Here is a 23697-nt window from a genome sequence, read left to right as displayed (position 1 = left end):
AGGAATAGAGCTGGTCTGGGATTTTCTGCCTCAGACAAGTCTGTGATGAAGTCTGAATCTGCTTTTCGTCCTTATCAAGAGATGTTTCATAGTGCTGGGTTTCTACATCCGACTCTTCCAGAGGTGAACGCTATTGTTGAAGATGAACCAGAGCCAGAAGTGCCAAGCTTTGTGACCCATGGAAAGATGATTAAGAACTGGATCACCATTGACATTCCTGAGTGTACTCATGTCTCAAAGTAATTTGCTTTTATGTTTTTCAAAATCCTTTCATTCTGCCCAAGATGAAAGTGAAGTTGTTGGGGCTGTTTTCTGTTTGTTTTAAACATTAAAATCATCAATAAAAGTCATTTTGTTTCTGCATATAAATGCTTTTTATCTTTTTGCTTTTTCTGGAAAGTGGTAACACAAAAAACCTTAAAAAATGTTTTCATTTTCCATAATCTGCACGATTACATGTTGCATATATCTTTCCTTTTCCTGAAATAATAATCATTTGTGCAGATTAATCAATAAAACCGTTGAAAGTAATGACCCTGCGCCCTCTCCTAACTTCGAGTGTCCTGTGTATGAGGCGGAAGAAGAGAGTGATGAATGTATTCCTGATGAGATTTCCCGACTGCTTGAGCACGAGGAAGACACCATTCAGCCGTATAAAGAGCCATTGGAAGTCATCAACTTGGGTTCTGAAAAGGATAAAAAGGAAGTCAAGATTGGGGCGCTGCTTGGTCAAGATGTTAAGAAGAGGATGGTAGAGCTTCTTAAAGAGTATGTTGACATTTTTGCGTGGTCCTACCAAGATATGCCTGGGTTGGACACCGATATTGTGGAGCATCGTTTGCCGTTGAAACCAGAATGTCCTCCTGTCAAGCAAAAGTTAAGAAGGAGTCATCCTGATATGGCAGAAAAGATTAAGAAAGAGGTCTTGAAACAGATAGATGCAGGTTTCCTTGTCACTTCTGTATATCCTCAATGGATTGCCAATATTGTGCCTGTTCCGAAGAAAGACGGAAAAGTTCGCATGTGTGTGGATTACAGAGATTTGAATAAAGCCAGTCCGAAAGATGATTTTCCTCTACCTCACATTGATATGTTGGTAGATAGCACTGCAAAGTTTGAAGTTTTCTCCTTTATGGATGGTTTTTCAGGATATAACCAGATTAAGATGGCACCTGAAGACATGGAAAAAACAACTTTTATCACGCCATGGGGGACATTCTGTTACAAAGTGATGCCTTTTGGGTTGAAGAATGCTGGTGCGACATATCAGAGGGCCATGACTACTCTTTTTCATGATATGATGCACAAAGAAATTGAGGTTTATGTGGATGACATGATTGCCAAGTCCCAATCAGAGGAGGGGCACATGGAGGATCTTTTAAAGTTGTTTCAGCGTTTGAGAAAGTATCGTCTCCGCTTAAATCCAAACAAATGCACTTTTGGTGTCCGTTCTGGAAAGTTATTGGGTTTTGTTGTCAGTCAGAGAGGAATTGAAGTAGATCCTGATAAAGTCAAAGCAATTCAGGAAATGCCAGCACCAAAGACTGAAAAACAAGTGAGAGGTTTCCTCGGACGTCTGAATTATATCTCCAGGTTCATTTCCAATATGACTGCTACCTGTGAGCCGATCTTCAAGCTTTTAAAGAAAAATCAGGGATGTGTGTGGAATGAAGATTGTCAGAAAGCTTTTGACAACATCAAAGAATATCTGCTTGAACCTCCCATTTTGCTCCCTCCAGTTGAGGGAAGACCTCTAATTATGTACCTCACAGTGCTTGAAAACTCAATGGGATGTGTGTTGGGTCAGCATGACGAGTCTGGTCGAAAAGAGTATGCAATATACTACCTTAGCAAAAAGTTTACCGAGTGCGAAACAAGATACTCGCTGCTTGAGAAAACTTGCTGTGCTTTGGTGTGGGCTGCTCGCCGACTAAGACAGTATATGTTGAACCACACCACCCTATTGATCTCCAAAATGGATCCAATTAAGTATGTATTTGAGAAACCTGCATTAACTGGAAGGATTGCTCGCTGGCAAATGTTGCTATCAGAATATGATATTGAATATCGAGCTCAGAAAGCTGTGAAAGGAAGTGTGTTGGCAGAGTACCTCGCTCACCAACCAATTGATGAGCATCAGTCTATCAAGATGGACTTCCCAGATGAAGATATAATGTATTTGAGATCTCAAGATTGGGATGAACCATTGCCAGAAGAAGGGCCGGATCCTGAATCCAAATGGGGTTTGATTTTTGATGGAGCTTCTAATATTCATGGCCATGGAATTGGCGCCATTATCATCACTCCACATGGATCACATGTTCCTTTTACTGCAAGGATATGTTTTGACTGTACAAACAATATTGCTGAGTATGAAGCTTGCATCATGGGACTTGAAGAGGCCATTAATCTGAGAATTAAGATTCTTGATGTTTATGGAGACTCTGCGCTTGTGATTAATCAGATTAAAGGAGAATGGGAAACTCGTCATCCTGGTTTAATTCCTTACAAAGATTACGCCAGAAGGCTATTGACATTCTTCAACAAAGTTGAATTCCACCACATCCCTCGAGATGAGAATCAGATGGCTGATGCATTAGCCACATTGTCTTCCATGTACAAAGTGAATTTCCATAATGAGGAACCTCAGATTACAATCAGGCGTCTTGATAGACCTGCTCATGTATTTGTAGTTGAGGAAGCAACAGATGAAAAGCCTTGGTATTTCGATATTAAGCACTTCCTTCAGACTCAAGAGTACCCACTTGGGGCATCAAATAAAGACAAGAAAACTTTGAGGAGATTGGCTGGCAGTTTCTTCATCAATGCTGATGTTTTGTATAAAAGAAATTATGACATGGTTTTGCTCAGATGCGTGGATAGACACGAAGCAGACATGTTGATGCATGAAATTCATGAAGGTTCTTTTGGTACCCATGCCAATGGACATTCGATGGCTAAAAAGATGCTTAGAGCAGGTTACTATTGGTTGACAATGGAATCTGATTGCTACAAGTTTGTAAAGAAGTGTCACAAATGTCAAGTGTATGCTGACAAGATTCATGTGCCTCCGACACTTCTCAATGTTATTTCCTCTCCATGGCCTTTCTCTATGTGGGGTATTGATATGATTGGCATGATTGAACCCAAGGCTTCGAATGGACATCGATTCATCCTGGTAGCAATCGATTACTTCACCAAGTGGGTAGAAGCTGCTTCATATGCTAATGTAACAAAGCAAGTTGTGGTCAGATTTATCAAGAACAACATCATCTGCAGATATGGTGTACCGAGCAAGATCATTACTGATAATGGCTCGAATCTGAACAATAGCATGATGAGAGAATTGTGTGAAAGCTTCAAGATTGAACATCACAACTCTTCGCCTTATAGGCCAAAGATGAATGGAGCTGTTGAAGCAGCAAATAAGAACATTAAGAAAATAGTGCAAAAGATGGTTGTCACGTACAAGGACTGGCATGAGATGCTCCCATTTGCTTTGCATGGGTACCGTACATCTGTCCGTACTTCAACAGGGGCAACTCCCTTTTCTTTGGTTTATGGTATGGAAGCAGTGCTCCCTATTGAGGTTGAGATTCCATCATTGAGAGTTTTAATGGAAACCAAGTTATCTGAGGCTGAATGGTGTCAGAGTAGGTTTGATCAATTGAATTTGATAGAAGAAAAGAGAATGACGGCTTTATGCCATGGTCAGTTATATCAGAAAAGAATGAAGAAAGCATTTGATAAGAAGGTTCGACCTCGTGTATTCAGAGAAGGCGACCTCGTGCTCAAAAGGATCTTGTCTTTCACCTCTGATTCAAGGGGCAAGTGGACTCCTAATTTTGAAGGACCATATGTTGTTAAGAAAGCCTTCTCTGGCGGTGCATTAATTCTTGCAACTATGGATGGAGAGGAGCTCCCACGTCCCGTGAATGCTGATGTAGTCAAGAAATACTTCGCCTAAATAATAAAAGAACAGCTCGCTAAGTTGAAAACCCGAAAGGGCGGCTTAGGCAAAAAAGAGCGTCTCGGTGGATTGAAAACCCGAAAGGGCGGTCCAGGCAAAAATTAGAGACATAAACAGAATAAAATACCCGGTGGACTGAAAACCCGAAAGGGCGGTCCAGGCAAAAGTTAGGGATTCATGGCAAGTAACTACATCAGACAAGACTTGATCATCAGCAGTCATCTGTTTATCATGAAGAAGTCCAACACTTTTCAACGGAAGCCTTTGCTCAGGAATTCCCAGTTGAGAGAGAGGATGGGGTCATTACATTTCAATGTACCTTTTCCATAAAATTACCACTTTCCAAACTTTGTATTAATCCATGGGGTCTTGCCTTTTGCAGGCTACCATTCTATTAAGAAAGTTTGAGCCTTTACCTTTTCATTTGGCAATCTTATTTCTTCCATATCTCTCAAAATGTCATTTATTGTTGATAGTAATTTTTGAAACAAAGAGAAAATTGATTTCAACAAAATCCTTTTGAAAATTATAAAAGAATTTTTACTTTGATTCATGAGTGCATTACAAGGAATGGATATGTTGATGTATTCATATGCAGAAGAACGTATTACACTCAATATACCTTTGGCCTGGTTCGAGTTTGGTTTAGAACTCAACTACGGTGTTCTCTCAGCTTCAATGTTCCCTAGTGTTGGGTATCATATATTTTTGAAGCCATCAAAAGATTGATAGCAGTTTCTGCTCTGGTGTTCAGTTTGGGACATGCTTGATTATGTCATCTTTGTACACCATCTCTTTTATATCATCAGTGGTACGGTGGTATGCCTTCTTCATACCTTCAGTGGAACGTGGGTATGTGTTATCGTTAGTGGTACGGCGATACATCTCTTTCTACCTCCAGTGGGACGTTGGTAGTTCACCTCCAGTGGAACGTTGGTGTATTTTGTTATCTTCATCGTCAGTGGTACGTCGATGTATATCTCTTTCTACCTCCAGTGGGACGTTGGTAGTTCACCTCCAGTGGAACGTTGGTGTATTTTGTTATCTTCATCGTCAGTGGTACGTCGATGTATATCTCTTTCTACCTCCAGTGGGACGTTGGTAGTTCACCTCCAGTGGAACGTTGGTGTATTTTGTTATCTTCATCGTCAGTGGTACGTCGATGTATATCTCTTTCTACCTCCAGTGGGACGTTGGTAGTTCACCTCCAGTGGAACGTTGGTGTATTTTGTTATCTTCATCGTCAGTGGTACGTCGATGTATATCTCTTTCTACCTCCAGTGGGACGTTGGTAGTTCACCTCCAGTGGAACGTTGGTGTATTTTGTTATCTTCATCGTCAGTGGTACGTCGATGTATATCTCTTTCTACCTCCAGTGGGACGTTGGTAGTTCACCTCCAGTGGAACGTTGGTGTATTTTGTTATCTTCATCGTCAGTGGTACGTCGATGTATATCTCTTTCTACCTCCAGTGGGACGTTGGTAGTTCACCTCCAGTGGAACGTTGGTGTATTTTGTTATCTTCATCGTCAGTGGTACGTCGATGTATATCTCTTTCTACCTCCAGTGGGACGTTGGTAGTTCACCTCCAGTGGAACGTTGGTGTATTTTGTTATCTTCATCGTCAGTGGTACGTCGATGTATATCTCTTTCTACCTCCAGTGGGACGTTGGTAGTTCACCTCCAGTGGAACGTTGGTGTATTTTGTTATCTTCATCGTCAGTGGTACGTCGATGTATATCTCTTTCTACCTCCAGTGGGACGTTGGTAGTTCACCTCCAGTGGAACGTTGGTGTATTTTGTTATCTTCATCGTCAGTGGTACGTCGATGTATATCTCTTTCTACCTCCAGTGGGACGTTGGTAGTTCACCTTCAGTGGAACGTGGGTATGTGTTATCATCAGTGGTACGGTGGTATATCTCTTTTCATGACATCAGTGGTACGGTAGTGTATTTCTCTTCAATGCCTCCATTGGAACGTTGGTATGTGTTATCGTCAGTGGTACGGCGGTACATCTCTTTATCAGTGGTACGATGATCTGCTTTCTGTTAACAGATGATGGGTATTCAGATGCATACTTTCTCATCCCCCAGTGAAAGAGGATGACCCCTTTTCTCATCCCCAGTAAAAGAGGATGCTATAACCTCTCTGACGCGAAATGTTTTCCCCAGAGAAGTTTCTGTTCCCCACTAAAGTTCTGTCTCCAACAAAGTCTTGCCTTCCCCAGAGGAGTTCCTACTTGCAAGACATTTGTTTCCCAGCGGAGTTATATCAAGACATTTGTTTTCCCCAGTGGATCACCTGTTACTCCCCAGTGTTGTCATGCTTTATTATCATCACATGCATTCATTGACATTGCATTGCATCTTAGGCTCAAAAATTGTGCTTTATATATTTAAGTCTCTTCGATTTTTGTCAAAACGAAGATTTCCAATCATCGTATCTCCAAATCGAAGAAACTTAAATAGGGGCATCTGTCATACCCCAATTTTTGACCCTAAGATCACACATCATTTGCATACCAATCATCAATCAAGAAATTTAAACCTAGATCTCTGCTTGCAATGTTGTGCTCAATTCATCTGCAAAGGAATCATCGAGCACCCATGTTTTAGTTTGTGTATATTGTTTTACTAACCAAAATACCAAAAATATTGCCTTGTGCTCTTGTATGTTTGTGTTTTGTAGGTACCAAGTCAAAATACCCATCAAAGGAGCATTTTTCAACATTTTCACTGTGCAAATCGATTTGCATAAGGTGTAAATCGATTTACACAACTGTTTCTGCACCAGATTTGCTTCTGCCATCAGTGCAAATCGATTTGCATAAGACAGCAATCGATTTGCATAACTGTTTTTGCCCCAGATTTTGCCTTTTTTCAGCCATGTAAATAGATTTGCATAATGTGCAAATCGATTGCACCAGCACGAATTTGGAAAAATGAAGGCAAATTTCAGCTTTTTGAAGTGTTGACATCATTTGCAAGCATGGGAAGCATGACTTGGTTCTTACATTTGATTTCCTACATCATCTAATCATGTACCCTCATGTGATTGCATCAAGACCATTGGATTTCATTTTTGGCTCCAAATCACTTTTCCAAGCCTAATTCTATTTTCCAATCCTAACTCCAAGCCACAAAATTTCCCAAGCCTAAGTGCTATAAATTGAGGCACTCCCCTCTTCATTTTTCAAGCTTTGATAGCCAAGAAACTTATTGCAAATTCTCTCCTCACCTCTTCCAAACCCATCACTCAAAGCTCTTTCTCTTCCACACAAATTAGTGAGTCACATCTTGAACCTCACTAATTTAGAGCTAAACCTCAACATAAACACTACTTTTCTTCATCAATTGTGAGAGATCAAGGCTTGTGGTTGTGTGTTCTTGAAGAAGATTCAAAGTTTGTGAAAGATTTGGTAAAATTCTAGATCCAATCCATAATTCAAGATGTGATCCATTGTTGTTTATGCTTGATGCACCTTTGGTGCTACATTGATGAGATTTGCTTGCTTAATTGATACATTTTCGTGCACAAATTGATCCAAGATCACAAGGTGTTTGGTTTTATGTTTAAACAAGTTTTCTTCTCTTTATTTGCTGTTTTTTTGAAAACTGTGTTGTGCAAATCGATTTACATCTTGTGCAAATCGATTTACATAACTGAAAACTGCGCAGATTTTGAAAACAGAGTTATGCAAATCGATTTACACTCTGTGCAAATCGATTTACATCTGGGCAGAATGCTGATTTTCGTGGTTTTTGACTTGTTTTTGGTTCTAACTCATCTTCTACTCCATTCTTTTGATATTTTCTTTGAATCACAAGTTAGAGGCCTAATTTCTCTCTAATTTCAATGGACTTAGGGCGTTGATAGGATGAGAATCCAAATCCGCAATATTAAGTGATTGAAATTATGGATGAAAGGAGCTTTTAATGTGGTTCCATCTTTTACTTCTTTTTATTTTGGTCGATGAAAGTCTTAATGCCTTGAGAATTCTTATGGATTCTTGGTAAAGACTAGATCACTCATCTATTTTCTTTTCGTGCGGTATTGCTTTCGGAAGGCGATCTACATATCGTTCTTCTCGCATGCATTAGCACATAAAGTTTTGACCGGCCTCGTTGTAGGGTGATTTCTACATAAATCACTTGGCGATCTGCTTAACATAGCGCAATATTTCGTGTCCCGAATAAAAAGATCAAATATGGAAGAGAATTGTATGCGGTTGATTTAAGACTTGTGGAGGTTTTTATCGTGTAGTCGCTATGATTTTATCAAGCTTCTGATAAGCCCCATTGACTTTAAATCCGAGTACATCATTCACTCACCATTGATCTCCTACTAACTTTGATAACATACTTGACAAGCTTCAAGATGGTTATCTTTAACATTTAACAACTAACTTTAATTTCCGCACCTTTACTATATCGTTCTTTATATTACCGCTCTTTATATTACCGCTCTTTATATTTCTCGCTTTATCGCTTTATTTTATCATTTCATCATATTTACTTTCCGTCATTTTTTCTTTTGTCCACTTGGACCATACTCTATTTTTCTTGCTAAAACACTAATAAATAACCAAAATCTAAAAAATACATAAGGTTCTCTTTGGACTATCAGTTACTATCCCTAGCAATTTGGAGATTCGGACTTATGGACCTAGTACCTTTGGACTCATTCTATTACTATCCTGTGATTGTTCTGTCTGTCTGGCATTGTTCTGTTGTATGTTTATGTGTGCAGGTATTTCCTTGAAAGCCCTTGATGGTTAATTCCAAGGCATTGAGATAAGGATTTTACCCAAAAACAGCCGTTACTCTGCCCAATTTTTGTCAGAATCTTAATGTGCTTAATGAAAAAATGGTGCTAAGATAATAAGTTCATCTGGATCCCCAAGTGTTAATGTGTTGGTATTGATAAATCCAAAGGATGGGAAAATTACCTTGGCTCTTAATGTCAAGTGTTGGCTTCTTATTCGGTTAGACCGTTTCTTTCCTTAGCTTTTATTTTATGCATTAGGTTAGCCTCTTCATCTCCTCCCATTCTTAAATTTTCAAAATCTTCTCCCTTTTTCCAAAATATTCTTATGTTTGCAAACCTTTTCAAAACTTTTTTTCATAAAAAATATCTTTCGCCCTTAGTGGCTTTTCTTCAAAAGTTTAGACACCGTTAACTGTCGAAACGAGTGGTTATACCCCACGATTTTGAAATTGATTGATAATAACGAGATCTTTTCCGCGTGAGAGAGCTAGTGGCATACTCGTTGATTTTATCCGAGTTGGAGCCCTTCTTTCATTTGCGATGCAAAGAACTTGTTTGTTCTCATGCTCAAAATCAATGGCTGAGTATTTCTCTCTAACGACACCAAAGTGTTTATTCGTTTTTAAAACGTTTTTCCCAAAAGCGGAACTACATTAGCTCTGACTTCTCCATTGCACCGAGGAGGTATGTAGGCACAAGGCTTAACGCTTTGCCGAGCTTATTTTAAAAATAAAACAAACCGTTTTTTTAGCACACACACAACACAGATTTTCAAAAAGGTTCCTGTGGAGTACCACAGATATGAGGGGTGCTTTAAACCTTCCCCTCATATAATCAACACCCGTACCTGAGATCTCTTTCTTGTTTTAAAAACAAAACTTTGGGTTTTACGTTCTTTTCCCTTTTCCTTTGAAAAAATAAAGCGCGGTGGCGATTTCAAACGGAATATTGATTCGAGTCAATCCCATGGCTTCGATATCAGATTTTCCCCGCTACACCAGGTTAGGCTTTACAAGCTTTCAATTTACAGTCTTTATTTAAATTGCTGTCAAATATAAACTGTGCATATATTAGTTTAGAACTACGTTTGAGTATAAACCTTAGGACAGTTAAACTATATATATATTATAGGAATATGACCTAGGATTGAGAATGTCTTCCCGGTGAAGGCTCTTTCCTAATTAGAGATCTGTAGTTCAAACCCCCAAGATGAATTATTCCCGGTGAAACATCTTGGCAAAAACCTTAGAATCCAAAAATATAGGACACATCCACCCAAAGAGGAATTATTCCCGGTGAAACCTCTTACCCATTTGCTTAGAGCCAAAATAAGTTCAAAACTACATAAGCTTTCTCTTGTGCTACAACAAGGACCCTCGATTAGCCTCCTCTTGGGCTTTGTACAAGGACCCACAGGCTTCTTAAAAGCATTTCCAGCTTCCTCTTGAGCTTGTATACAAGGACCCATCAGGTTTCTTATAAACATAGGAACAGGTCTTTAGTCACCTTTTAGCCTACCCTGGTGAGTTTCTTCTAATTTAAACCAGACTTAAAACAAGCTAAGTTTGTCTCAATTTCACATTGAGTACATTTTTGGAATGAGAGACATGGACAGTCTCTGTCACCCTTATCTTCATCAATCCTCCTTAGTAGAGTCTAGGATCTATGTTTTGGTCATCCTCAGCATTGAGTCAGCCTTCATCTTGGGCTTTAAACAAAGAGTCTCCACTAGATAATCTTTCTGCCATCCACTTTTCAATAAAAACCCCTGGAAAGGGTTAGCCTCCAACATCTGTCTAAAATGTCAAAATCCCTGGAAAGGGTTAGCCTCCAAAGTCAATTAAAATCAATCCATCATTTCAATAAAAACCCCTGGAAAGGGTTAGCCTCCAAAATTAATTAATAAATAGATTCATTTCTCTTAGGAGATAATTTCCCCAAAAGAGTCAAAACCCCTGGAAAGGGTCAGCCTCCAAAGAAACATGATAAAGTCAGTCTTTTAACAGACAAATTCACCAGCTGAGTCAAAATCCCTGGAAAGGGTTAGCTTCCAAAGAAAAAACAGTCTTTCAATAAATAAAACCTCCTCAGTAGAGTCAAAACCAACAAAAACAGTTAGCCTCAACCTTGGGCTTCATACAAGGCACCCAAACAATAAAACTCCCCTGTTAAGAGTCAGCCTCAACCTTGGGCATTGTACAAGGCAGATAATAGAGTCTCCCCAGTGAGTCCTTCATCACTCAGTAGCCACAACCTTGGGCTTTGTACAAGGCAGATAAACCATATCTTTCATGTGTCAAAGATTCCTAACACTTAGGATCTTTCCCCATATAGTCATCCATACTTAATTCATTTAAGAGTCCGCCACAACCTTGGGCTTTGTACAAGGCAGAAAATAATGTTTTCCCTAGCAACAGTCAGCCACAACCTTGGGCTTTGTACAAGGCACACAAAATAGAGTCATTCATTTAATTATCCTCAACAGTCAGCCACAACCTTGGGCTTTGTACAAGGCACACAAATAGAGTCTCCCTAAATAGAGTCAGCCTCAATTCTGGGCTTTGTACAGAACACAAAAATACCCTGTAATTAATCCCCAGTGGAGTCATCTCCCAGAGTCAATAGTATTAATTAATCAATCAAAAAGCCTCAAGCTTGGGCCTCATACAAGCCAGCTAAAGTCAAATCTTTTATACAGTAGATAGACATAGCTTATCTCTATAGAGAGATATTTTTACTACTCTACCACATTCAAACAAACAAACATTTCAATTTCAATTTCAATCAAAGTCTCCCATTTAGGACTCTGAAAGACATGCTCTGGCACATCCCCAGACTTGTACACTTTCCCTAATTTGGACGAGCATCTTTCTTTCATTTAAGAGGCATCTGACTGGCATACTTGCACACACACAAGTAAGGTCCCCCTCTTGAATGAAATGAATTCAGTTATTCTGTCACTCTTTCAAAATGTTTGTGGTAGAATAGTACAAATACTTCTCTGTAGAGATAATTTCATGTCTCTTCACTGTAAACAGAGATTTAATTCCAAGCTTCAACCTTGAGCTTCAAGCAAGGCACCAAAAACAATTAATTTCCCTAGTTAGTTCCCCGAACTACATTAAGCTCTGACTTCCACTAGGGATATGTAGGCATGAGGTTCACAAGGAATCTCAGCGAGCTAATAAAATACCAAAAATAGTCAGTCTGTCTATCTGTCTGTCTTTTCAAATCAAATCAATTCCTTCTCCTAACACAAAGGAGAAACTTTCCCAATCATTAGCAATAAACACAAACACAATGACACAGAGAAGGTTCCTGTAGAGTACTACAGATATGTAGGGTGTTTAAACACTTCCCTATGTATAACCGACCCCCCGGACTCCAGAATTTCTAGTCTAGGTGAAATCCCCACACTTAGCAAACTCCTAGGGTTTAGTTGAGATCTTTTTTCCCCTTTCCTACTCGTAGGACAAATAAGAAAGTTCGTGTGATATCGTAGGAAGAACTGAAATAAAATTCATCCCACCACGGGCGCATTCTCCTTCCAAATTTCGCGTGAAGGGTCTAGCGTGCCGTCCTCCCAAGTGAAACGGGGAGGTAAAGAAAACGACACCACAAGTTCCAATATTCATCTTTTTTAACCTTCTCTCTACCTCTGCAGCAATCTGATCCTCCATCTTTACAACCTGTTCTGGCAACTTCAAATCAATTTTGCCCTCCGGTTGGCTCATGGTACGATCATACAACTCAAGATGCTCATTAGCAGCTATTGCCTCTATGATTCTTTTCATAACTGTGGCTGTAGCAAAATTTGTTGAACCACCAGCAGCGGTATCAATAAGCTGCTTTGTCTTAAGTCGCAACCCATTCACAAAATTCTGCATTTGCTCGGTAGCGTCCATGTTATGAGTAGGACATGCAGTCAAACACCTTTTGAACCTCTTGTATGCATCCCCCAATGATTCCCCCTCTTTTTGTTTGAAATTGACAATATCGTATCTTTTTCGGATAAACACCGACGCAGGAAAATATTCATTGAGGAATGCCGTTTCCATCTCTTGCCATGTCGTGATACTCGCAGCCGGAAGTGAGTAAAACCACTCCTCTGCGTCATCAGTAAGTGTAAACGGGAACATAACAAGTCTCTTAGCCTCCTCTGAATGACCTTCGATCTTCAACGAAGTTGTCGTAGTGAGAAATCTCTGAAGATGCTTATTTGCATCCTCGTTAATTCTTCCGGAGAACGGCTTGCTCTCTAACTGGCGAATGGTGGATGGATGCAATTGAAAATGTGCCACATTCACAGGTTGATTAACAATAGTCATCCGGTTGGGGTGAGCATTTGCCCCTCCATAGTCCCCTAACAATCTTTCTGCAGGAGGTTGATTTCCAGCCATGTTAACTGGTTCCTGAACTACCTCCCTGTCAAAGTCAGAGTCGCTGTGCTCCGAATGCACAGACACTTCGTCGTCGCTTTCCTGATGTGGAACACTAAGACTTGCACTTGGTGCTGCCAGTCTTTCAAGTCTTGCCTTGCGGCGTCTCTCGTGCAGAGCTCTTTCTGGTTCTGTGTCAAAGGAAAATTTAGCTGAGGTCTGACCTCGCATAAACAGTTAGACAACAGTTAGAACAGATACAAGACTGCAACGAAATTAAAATTACAGATAAAAATAAAATTTTGGTCGCAGAGCAACAAAATTTCAATTGACTTAAAGTTCGGCTTATAGTTTGGCAGTCCCCGGCAACGGCGCCAAAAACTTGATCGGATTATAGCAAGTGTACTACTTTTGATACCGATGTAGTTATTAAAATGGAGTTGAATCCAAGTATCGATCACAAGGACTGCGAGTAAAGTATAAGCCAGTACTCAATTTCAATTGAACAAAAAGCTATTGTTGGGTTTTTGATTTGCTTGATGAAACTACTGATTGTTTATAATTATCAATGTCAAGTAAATGATGATTTGGTTCACAAATGAGAAAGTATGCTAAGGTTGATGTATAAATCTTATGTAACCCCTTGAAAACACCGTTGTTCATGAAAAGATGTGACCACAATTGAGTATCAATTCTATAAAATAGTTTTCCCTAATTCCTTAGTGGAGAACTTCTTAATACTTAAAAGTCAATTTCAATTCCTCAATAATTGATTTTAGTATTAAGGCAATATGAATCGTGTTCTAGAATGGATGATCACTATGGTGAAATCCTTATTCCTAAGCGATTTACCGTTAATGTTTGATTCAAAATGCATTAGAGTGGTGTGTCAAGCCTAACCCTAATCATAGATCGACAAAATATTTTCCAATACAATGAAGCATGAAAATCTTTGAATCATAAACTCAATTTATAAAAACATCAAAATCATCAACAACGGTTTTAACAATTCATTACATGACAAGATTTAGGGACATCACCCTAGCATAGTATAGTTTAGCTACTCATAATGTTTAAGAAAATAACAAGAGTAATTGAAGTCATTACAAGAAATTATCGGTTGATATGATCTCCAATCGCGAGTGCTCTTGAAGATCTCTTCCAAAACCCTTGACTCTTCTTTCTCTGTAATTCTCTATGCTCAATGATCCAAGATGCCTCATTCCTTCCTCCTGTTAGGTTTTAGTAGTGTTGGCAGTCATTCCTCCTATCCGAAAGGTCCAAAATACCCTTAATGAGTTCAAGGCTTTCAAAATAACAAAAGTTGGAAATCTGCCCGCGCCTACCAACACGGACCGTGTGCAGGAACACGGGTGCCCGTGTTGGTCAACTGCTTCAGCTCTCAAAATTGCCTTTCCACGCATCTTTTCACACGGGCCGTGTGCAGGAACACGGGTGCCCGTGTGAAACCTCTGTTTTGCTTCCCAAAAACAACTTTCCAGCCATCTTTTGACACGGCCGTGTGCACACACACGGGTGCCCGTGTTGACCTCAGTTTTGGCTCTTTTGGCTTCTTTTCTCGCTTGTGCGCGCCATAACTTCGACCTCTCCCGTGCATTATCCTGACCACACACAAACTAACAACCAACGCATAAAACGGCACTTGAATAATACTCAGAACATACTAATCATGCAACAACATCGCACAATCAACAAACAAGAAACTTACTAACAAAACCTATAACAATGCCACATAGTATTACCAAGATTATGATTTTTAGTCGGAAAAGGTGCGGAAACTTACTAGAAATGGTGACCGATCACACCACATGTTCATGTTATACACACATTATCAACATTATAATCATGTTGTCACAACATCACCACTGTACCAAAATGAACAATGTCATCATCAATAACTCACCAAAAGCAACACCGAATGATATATTCGATTTCAACACCATCCAAAATTATATCACACATAATCATATCAACATGTATTCAATTATAGCATCATCATTATTCAATTATATCACATATATTCATGTCAAAACACCACCCAATAACAATGAATTCAGAGTGGTTACATCGCCATAACAACACATTGTTACATTCACACATATATGTTCACAATGCTACAATCCATCAACTAAATTAAATCAACATTTAAAATAAAATAGGGCCACTGCCCATTTCATCAATTCATCTTATAAAGCTCTAAATTAGCTTCGCAACGCTCAAAACGGCACTCAAAACGGATGTACGGTTTGAAAGTTATGCCCTTTAGAAAATCTGTCAAAAATTTGCTGCCATGCGTCGACGCAAACCCCCCCCCCCCCCCCTTCAGGTCGACGCATTGGTTTTCTGTCACCCTCGGGTATGCGCACGCTGACCCTATAGGTCGACGCATGCTGTCACCCAGGTCGACGCAAACTGGTACTTAGGTCGACGCATCCTGACGCTTAGGTCGACGCATTCATCGCAGATGCAGAATTTTTCTGCGATTTCAACAAGTTTCTCCTCCCAATTTCATCCAAATCGCACCAAAATAGTCTCATACCAAAAACATCATCAAATAACATATTATAACACAAATATAACACGTTTAGAAGTCATTTAACACCAAACCACTCATCAAATTCATCAATTGCATCAAATCAACATTAACACCCTAAATCCCCAAAAACCCCAAAAACCAAAACATGCAATCGAATCAAACAACAATTCTAATCAGTTCACTACCCCTGATTATATAATAATCACTAACCCGAAGAGTCCCCCCTTACCTTTGATGTGAATCTTTGAAGGTCCTCTTCTTCCTCTTCTTCTCCTTTTCACGTATCTTCTCTGTTTCTCAGACTTTGCCCTTTTGCTTCTAATTTCCCTTTTTCACAATTCCTTTATTTTATGAAAACATAAAATAAATTAGTAATGTGGGCTCACTCACTTAGCACCCCCACATTACTAACACCACCATTTGGCCCAACGACTAACATTTTATAATTTCCCAATAATTCCAATAAAAATACCAATAATCCAAGAATTAATTTAAACTCCAATTAAATTTATAAATGTAAAATATGGGGTGTTACACTTTAGAGATAAACTTCTTGAATCCTTATCTAGGATGATTATCTGTTAGTTTCTGAACTCTAGAGATAGATTTAGAGCTAGCATTCACTGTGGGTATCTGTACTTAATGCTTTCGTGTTTGAGCGGCGCGCGAGAGATCGCCGACGCGAGAATACGGATGTTCTCGCGACTTCGCGTTAGAGATAACCTTAGTTGTGAGATGATCTCGTTTGTGCTCCAGAGATGGACGCTTATGTGAGAGATACGTGATGACATAGATGAGTATCATAGGTTGAGTATAACGGGTTGGTAAATGTATGTTTGTGAAGAGTGAATATATTTACATTCTTGATAAGTTAATTCTCTTCTAAGAATGTGTTTATTCTTTTACTGTCTATATCTTTGTTTAATTTTTGCTCATTCAAACTCAAGCTCGAAACCGTAGAAACTGTTGAATGGCATCTCTTCATCTCTGAGGACGATAATTTCCGGATCAATATTTCCAAATCTTTTTTTGTTGCTTGCCCTATACTGTATTCAACAATGGTATAAACACGTCATATGTATTTGCTTGTGTGAGTTGGTTAATGTATATGTATTTGCTTGTGTGAGTTGGTTGATGTATTGAAAGAGCCTCTCTATTTAGTTTAAGATCATTAGTGAAAAAATAGAGAAGAGCTAATTATAACTTAAAAAATAAAAGGAATTGGGCCCATAAAAATAAAGTAATTAAATTGTTGGCACAAAAACTATAAAAGGCAAGACTGTAAATTTAGCATCAATAGAGGATATGTATGCCAAGATACAATAATAATAAATTAAAACAAAGCAGAAGACATAAATAAATAATTTTTAATACAAATAAATTTTGTAACAATAAAGTAAAGGTATAAATCGATCCGCAGACCGGAAATGGATAATAAACCTTCTATTTCTCTATCGATATCTATTTCTGTATAAATGAAATAATTTTTTTTTCTTTTAATTGTGAGTCTAAATTGTGAATAAAAGGATAATACAAAAAATAGAGAATAATAAGAATAACATATACATAATAAATCATATATATAGTAATACGATAAAACAAAAAAATTACAATTCAAAAAATAAAAAGAAAAAATACAAAACTGACATGTTTTTTAAAATGAAATGGATATTTTTATAAATAGTTAAGTAAAATGGGCCTTAATAAGAATCTGTTCAATGTTATTGTCCCTTAAGCCCAAGAATAAGTTGGGTAAAGCAAAAGGAAGGTTCTCCTTGGACACGATTCACGGATAGCGTGGCAGTGTTAAAGAAAACCCTCAAAATCGTTTGTAAACCAAAAAATAAGATATCATCCGATTCAGATAACATGATTCCTGAACCAAACTTCGGCGAATTTCCAGTTGATATTTATCAATATCTGAGCGAAACCGCTACAGGTGTAACAAATAGTTTGGATGATAGAAGAGCTCCAGTCGACATGCAAAGGTTGAAATATTGTGAAGGACCCATCGAAGCTTCGTCCAAACGGACGGGAAAAGAGAAGGTTTTCCCACCTTCAAGCTCTTCTGCGACGGTGCTATCTACCGAAAAAAAGGTAAGTACATACAAAAAGGTTTCTTAACGTATATATTATGGTTTGACAGTTAAAATAGATGGATAGTAGGAACAAACTGGTATTGACAATGATTTACCATAGGATGACAATCGACGTTTGGATATTACAATAGTCTCCTGCCACTATTGAAATTGTATGACTATTGAATTTGTCTTAAAAACCTGTTGTTATTATAGCAATAAATGTGTAATTTATTTGCAAAAAAAGTATTTGTAGAGATTGTTAAAAATGTGAATTTATATGTTTCAGTTCCGAGAAGGTAATTGTTGACAAAAAATCCAAGGACATATGGGATGACCTTGAGGTTAGGGAAGTCGATCTTGGTCCAGTTGGTAGGCGACCTGTTTGGAGAAGGAAGATCAAGTCTCGCAGGGTTGTAAGAAGAAATGTCCTTGTAAGTCATATAGTCTAGTCATACATAGTTACTTTTGTACATCTATCAGTGATATACATTGAAATCAACTACTTTTGTGCGTATGCAGCAACTGCCTCAGAAGGTTGTTCGAGAGCATCTCATGGTCGGGCATGACTCAATTGTTCTATATGATTCAGACCGTAGAAAGTCGTACAATTGTGTTTTGCACATGGCAAAACGGAAAACATTCACGGAGCGTTATATATGCAAGGAATGGTATACTTTTGTAAGGAACCGCAAGATAAAAGTTGGTGACAGGATTGGATTCAGTTTGAGACTCCCTGCCTGCAATTGTTGGTTACAGTGAAGCGCAAAAAGTCTTCAAATTGAAACATTAGGTGTATGCATCCGCTATCTTTGACGAAGTCGTCCATTTTGTAACTGTTATGCACAACTTATATTAGGCAGGTGTAGGATTGTAATAGTTTTGATAAGTCAGATTGTGATGGAAATAGTAAACTTTGATGTAGTTGTATCCATCCTTGTTGTGAATTCAATGCCACGAACAAAGTATAAAATAAGGGATGAATAAAGGATAAGGAAGAAGATGAACACAAGATTGGTTATAACTGCTATTCTTTTACTTTCTCTTAAAACAAGATTACAAGTTAACAAGAATAACAAATAACCTCTCTCACCTTAAATTAGGATTTGCAGCTTAGCAATGATGAGAGACTAGTATGCTATTTATAATAAAACCTAACATACTAACTAATGGGCTTTTTCCACAAGGCCCATTACACAAGCCAACTTAATAAACAAGCTAACTTAACAAATTAGGGTTTAAACACTAAAACCTAATTTAACATGCTAACAACCCTAGCATCTTCGACACAAGCATGTGAACAACCTTCGACTTCATGCTTAACCCTATCGAACCAAGAAGCTACCCTTCGGCCATACTAGAGTTCGATCCAATATCTCACAAATCTCCACCTTGGATCTAACTCTACAACATCAAGGGAACAAACTAGCTTTCTTCATGCAGCTTTATCAATTGCATACAGTGGAAAAACTTGCAACTCGGCAATGTCTTGGTGATCATATCAGCAGCATTATCTTCAGTCGAAACCTTCAGCACTTGGACTTATCCGCGCTCGATTACTCCTCTGACGAAATGCAGCCTCACATCAATGTGCTTAGTTCGCTCATGATAGACTGAATTCTTCGACAGGTGTATTACACTTTGACTATCACATTTAACAGTGATGCCTCGACCTTGAAGTTTCAGCTCCTTCGCAAAACCTTCAAGCCACAATGCTTCTTTCACATCTTCAGTTAAGGCAATATATTCCGCTTCAGTGGTTGATAGAGCAACAACCTTCTGAAGTGTTGCTTTCCAACTAATTGTTGTGCCAAACATACTGAAAACATATTGTTATACCCCAAAATTTGCCCGCATCTTTTTCAGAAAGAAGGCAACAGACTTCTGTCTAAAAATTGGGAGTTTCATATAATCTTGGATTTTATTTCATAAATATCCTGATTTCATGAATACTCGATTTTTAGAATTTTTCTTATACGGTATTTTGGTTCGCTGTTGAATTTATTCTTACGCAAATGCCAATTACTGTTTATCACTTCACACACGCTGTTTATTTGAGATTTATTTACAGATAAATAGTACTGACGCAATTGGTACAGAATTAAATTTTGCAGGCGCAGAGTCCGGGGATTCAGACTGTACTGGTAACAAGTAAATTATTATTAGTTTTTTGTTTCCCACTAATTTTTCTAACAACTCATGTAAATAAATTTTCACCATTAACACAACAAAAAAACAAAAAGAAAAAAATTAACTTTAACTGTTGAATTTTCACTTTAACTGTTACGTTAATACCCGAACAACCAGTTGACAGCCAAACCCGCTGACAGTGCAATTCTCCGTGTTTTGTACCATCAATCAAATCAATCTTTTTGCATTTCAAAGTTCCAAGATTTTTGTTCTAGAAGTCTTCTGAACATCACATGATCAACAGAAACTCAGCACTGCACAAAAATCAGGTACGCTCAACTGTCTCCTACACGAACAGTCCTTAACTAGGGTTTTTGTTTTTTTTTTTCAGGAGAACAAGTTTTTTGAGACCTCAAATGGATTTCATGGACCTCCATATATCTCAAAGTACCACCATGCAAATTTTCAAACTTCAATTTGCTCAGACGCACAGTCAGCAGCTCAAACAGTCAACAGACGACCAGTTTGACCGAAAAGTCAACAGACAGTCAAAAATGAAATTTTTTGTCAACATCCATATTTTGTCAAAAGATTCATCATTTGATCATTGGTTGATCATAATTCATCAAGGAAAGATCAAAAGTCAACAAAACCCTAAGTTTCAAAATTAGGGTTTTCTCCTAAAAAGTCAACTGAACTTTGACTGACCATAACTCTCTCATCGTTCATTCAAAAAATTCCAACCAAAGCTTGTTTTGAAGGAAATTCAATTATATTTCAAATGCAATTGGTCCCATGGTCATTGGATTCACCATTTGAAAAATATGAGCTCAGACATTACAGGTCATTTTCAAAGTCAACAAAAAGTGGTTTTTTGTCAAAGGCCATAACATCAAGATAACTTCTCCAAATGAAAAAAAGTTTCCAAAGTGACTTGTAGAGGACATCTTGAGGTTTCTAAAAAGTACAAGAACTCCTTCATATGATAAAAATTGAGGGATTTATGCCTTGTTGAAGTTGGCAATTTTTTGGGAAAATGCATGAAACCAACATTGATCAAAAGTGTTTTTTTTCAAAAGGGGCCAAGTTTACATGATCCAAACATGTTCCCAACAATGCTAAGGGCCTCCCACGACCAACCTAAGGCCGATAACATTTTATTTCTTTTTTGGTTTAATTTTATTTCATTTAAAATTAAATTGAAAAAGAAATGGTGAAGGATAATGTTATGTAGCTTTGTTCTTAAGCATGAGTCACCAAGAATCATTCAAAGCTCTGCAACATGAAAGGGTACAACAGGCCTAGGGCAAGAGGGTGAAGAAAAATCAAGCCATGGTTGCTTGAATTCAAAGCTTTATATATTATAAAATTCAAAGATTCAAAGAAACATCAATGCTTGGTAGCTTAGTTTTTAAGTACTTCTATGGCCTATAAATGAAGTAGAATACTTCATTAATCAAAGAGACACAAGTTCAGAACAAAATCTATGCTTGTAACACACTTGTAACACACTTGAAATTTTGTAAGAAATTTAAAATTCGAATTTTAAGTTTCAGCTAGTTTCAATCCAAACTAAACACTCAAACACGATCCTTGAACATCACTGAATCTATCCATATCAATTGCAAGCCTTGAAACACTCAGAATCATCTACTAGAGCTCACGGTTTGTTCAAACCAAAACTAACACGAATTCAACCATACATGCATGTTTAACAAGATGTAGACATATATTTGAGTTTGGTTTATTGTTCTGATCATTTCTGGAAGTTTAATTGAGGTTTGGATGCTTGTACACGAAATTGCCATTTTAGGGTTCTTGAACTCAAATTTAGGGTTTCTCGAATTAAGCAAAATTACAGGTTCAAAGTGGTACCATTGAACTCGTATGAACCAGACGAATTAAACCATGGCCTCGCGCCAAATTTCTTTCACGTTTTGCTTGTATTCGTGTTGCACAGGTGTTGTAGGTTAGAGTTTTTACAGCTCTCTGCAAATAAGAGGTGTAAAAAGTGCTTCCTGAGGAAGAAGATGATGCGTGGCTCCTTCCCATTGGTTGGAGGGCGCGCGTGTGTTTTTTTAAATAACTTTTGATTCAGTGCTTTGCAGGTTCTGTACACATCATGCTCCTCAAAATCTGAACTATCAGATCATGCCAGTTATCCATCCAATGCATATGATGCGCTAGTCCATGCTATAGACTTACTAGCCAACCACACCTGATCAAATGTTTTTATTTTTCATTTTACTTAATTTTCTTTGCAAAATTATTTTAAAATAGTTTTGAAAATCCAAAAAATACACAAAAAATATTTTTAGGTTTATAAAATAATATATTATTTTTTGATATAAAAATATTTTATTTTTCTTAATAATTAAAATATTTTGTTTAATTAATTAGTATATATTTATATATTTACTTTTTAATTATTTCAACCAATCAAAAAATCAAAAAAAATATTTTCTTTTTATTAAATTAAGTTTATATATATTATAAGCTAATTTTGTACAAATTTGAAATATTTTTCTCTTTAAGTTTTAATTATTTGTATAATTATATGTTAATTTAACTTATTAATTTTCAAAAACAACTTCAAAAAATCAAAAAAATTAGTTTTATTTTAAAATTAATTAACAAGCAATATGAACATATTTGAGACTTAATTTTTTAGGTTTAAATTTTATTTCTAATGCATAGCATTTTAATTAAATTAATTATGCATTAATTCTAATTAAAATCAATCATACAAAAATCCAAAAATATTTCTTTTATCTTATTGCAATTTAAATTCCCAGTTAAAGTGTATAGGTTGTAAAATTCATGTAAATAGCGTAGTTTACATTTCCCGCACAATCGATGTAATAGCGTAGATTTACTTTCCGTATTTTACATTCCCGCATTTTAATTTCAGTACATATAAAACTGCGTGTATGTCAAAGATAAAAACCGAAGCGTTAGATCACTAACTTCAAAGACAAAAAAAATATCTGAATCAAAACACAATCACACTTGCACCTCTTAGGGTAATCCCTCTGTTACTCTTTTCAAAATCCAAATTCTACTGTTTCAAATACAAAATCGAACCTTTGTTTACATCCGGTAAAAGGAGAATTTTCTAAAGGAAATAGGAAAGGACCTTATAAACTTAGGGTAGACCTCCTGATTGCTTGCTCAAATCAAAACAAATAAATGTCTCATATATCATTGTTTTTCAAAACAAAACTTTCAAAAAAAGACAACATTTTGTATACATCCAAACATGGATCATTACGAAGTTAACGTTCTTTTTTTCAAAACATCTTTCGAAAGATAAAACACTTTGTATACATCCGCACAAGGATCATTATAAAGTCAATTTACAAAAAATGAATTTTAAAACCACATACAAGCATTTCAAGGCAAGACAAATGATTCAAAACAAGTGAGCTAAGCAATTAAGAGCCCATGGATAACCATGGATACAAAGGGTGCTAAAACCTTCCCTTTGTATAACCTACCCCCTTACCCAAAATCTCTTAAAGGTCTTTTTCTGTTTCTTTTATAAACCTTTCCTTAATTGGATAAAATAAAAGTCGATGGCGACTCTCTGATTTTCAAAATTCAAAAAGCAAAAGAAGAGTCAGTTCGTAACTCTCACACGAGAGGTAGTAAAAAACCGAGCGCACGACAGAACTAGCGACTCTGCTGGGGATTTCAAAAAACAAAATGTTTTCAAAAGGGGTTACCTTAGAGTGTAGATCACTTCGATGTTTTAAATTGCTTGTTGTAGCGGGGAAATTCTGATATCGAAGCCATGGGATTGACTCGAATCAATAT

This window comes from Vicia villosa, unplaced genomic scaffold (genome assembly GCF_029867415.1).
Source record: "Vicia villosa cultivar HV-30 ecotype Madison, WI unplaced genomic scaffold, Vvil1.0 ctg.001503F_1_1, whole genome shotgun sequence".
Lineage (NCBI taxonomy): Eukaryota > Viridiplantae > Streptophyta > Magnoliopsida > Fabales > Fabaceae > Vicia > Vicia villosa.
Note: the sequence above shows the minus strand (reverse complement) of the source record.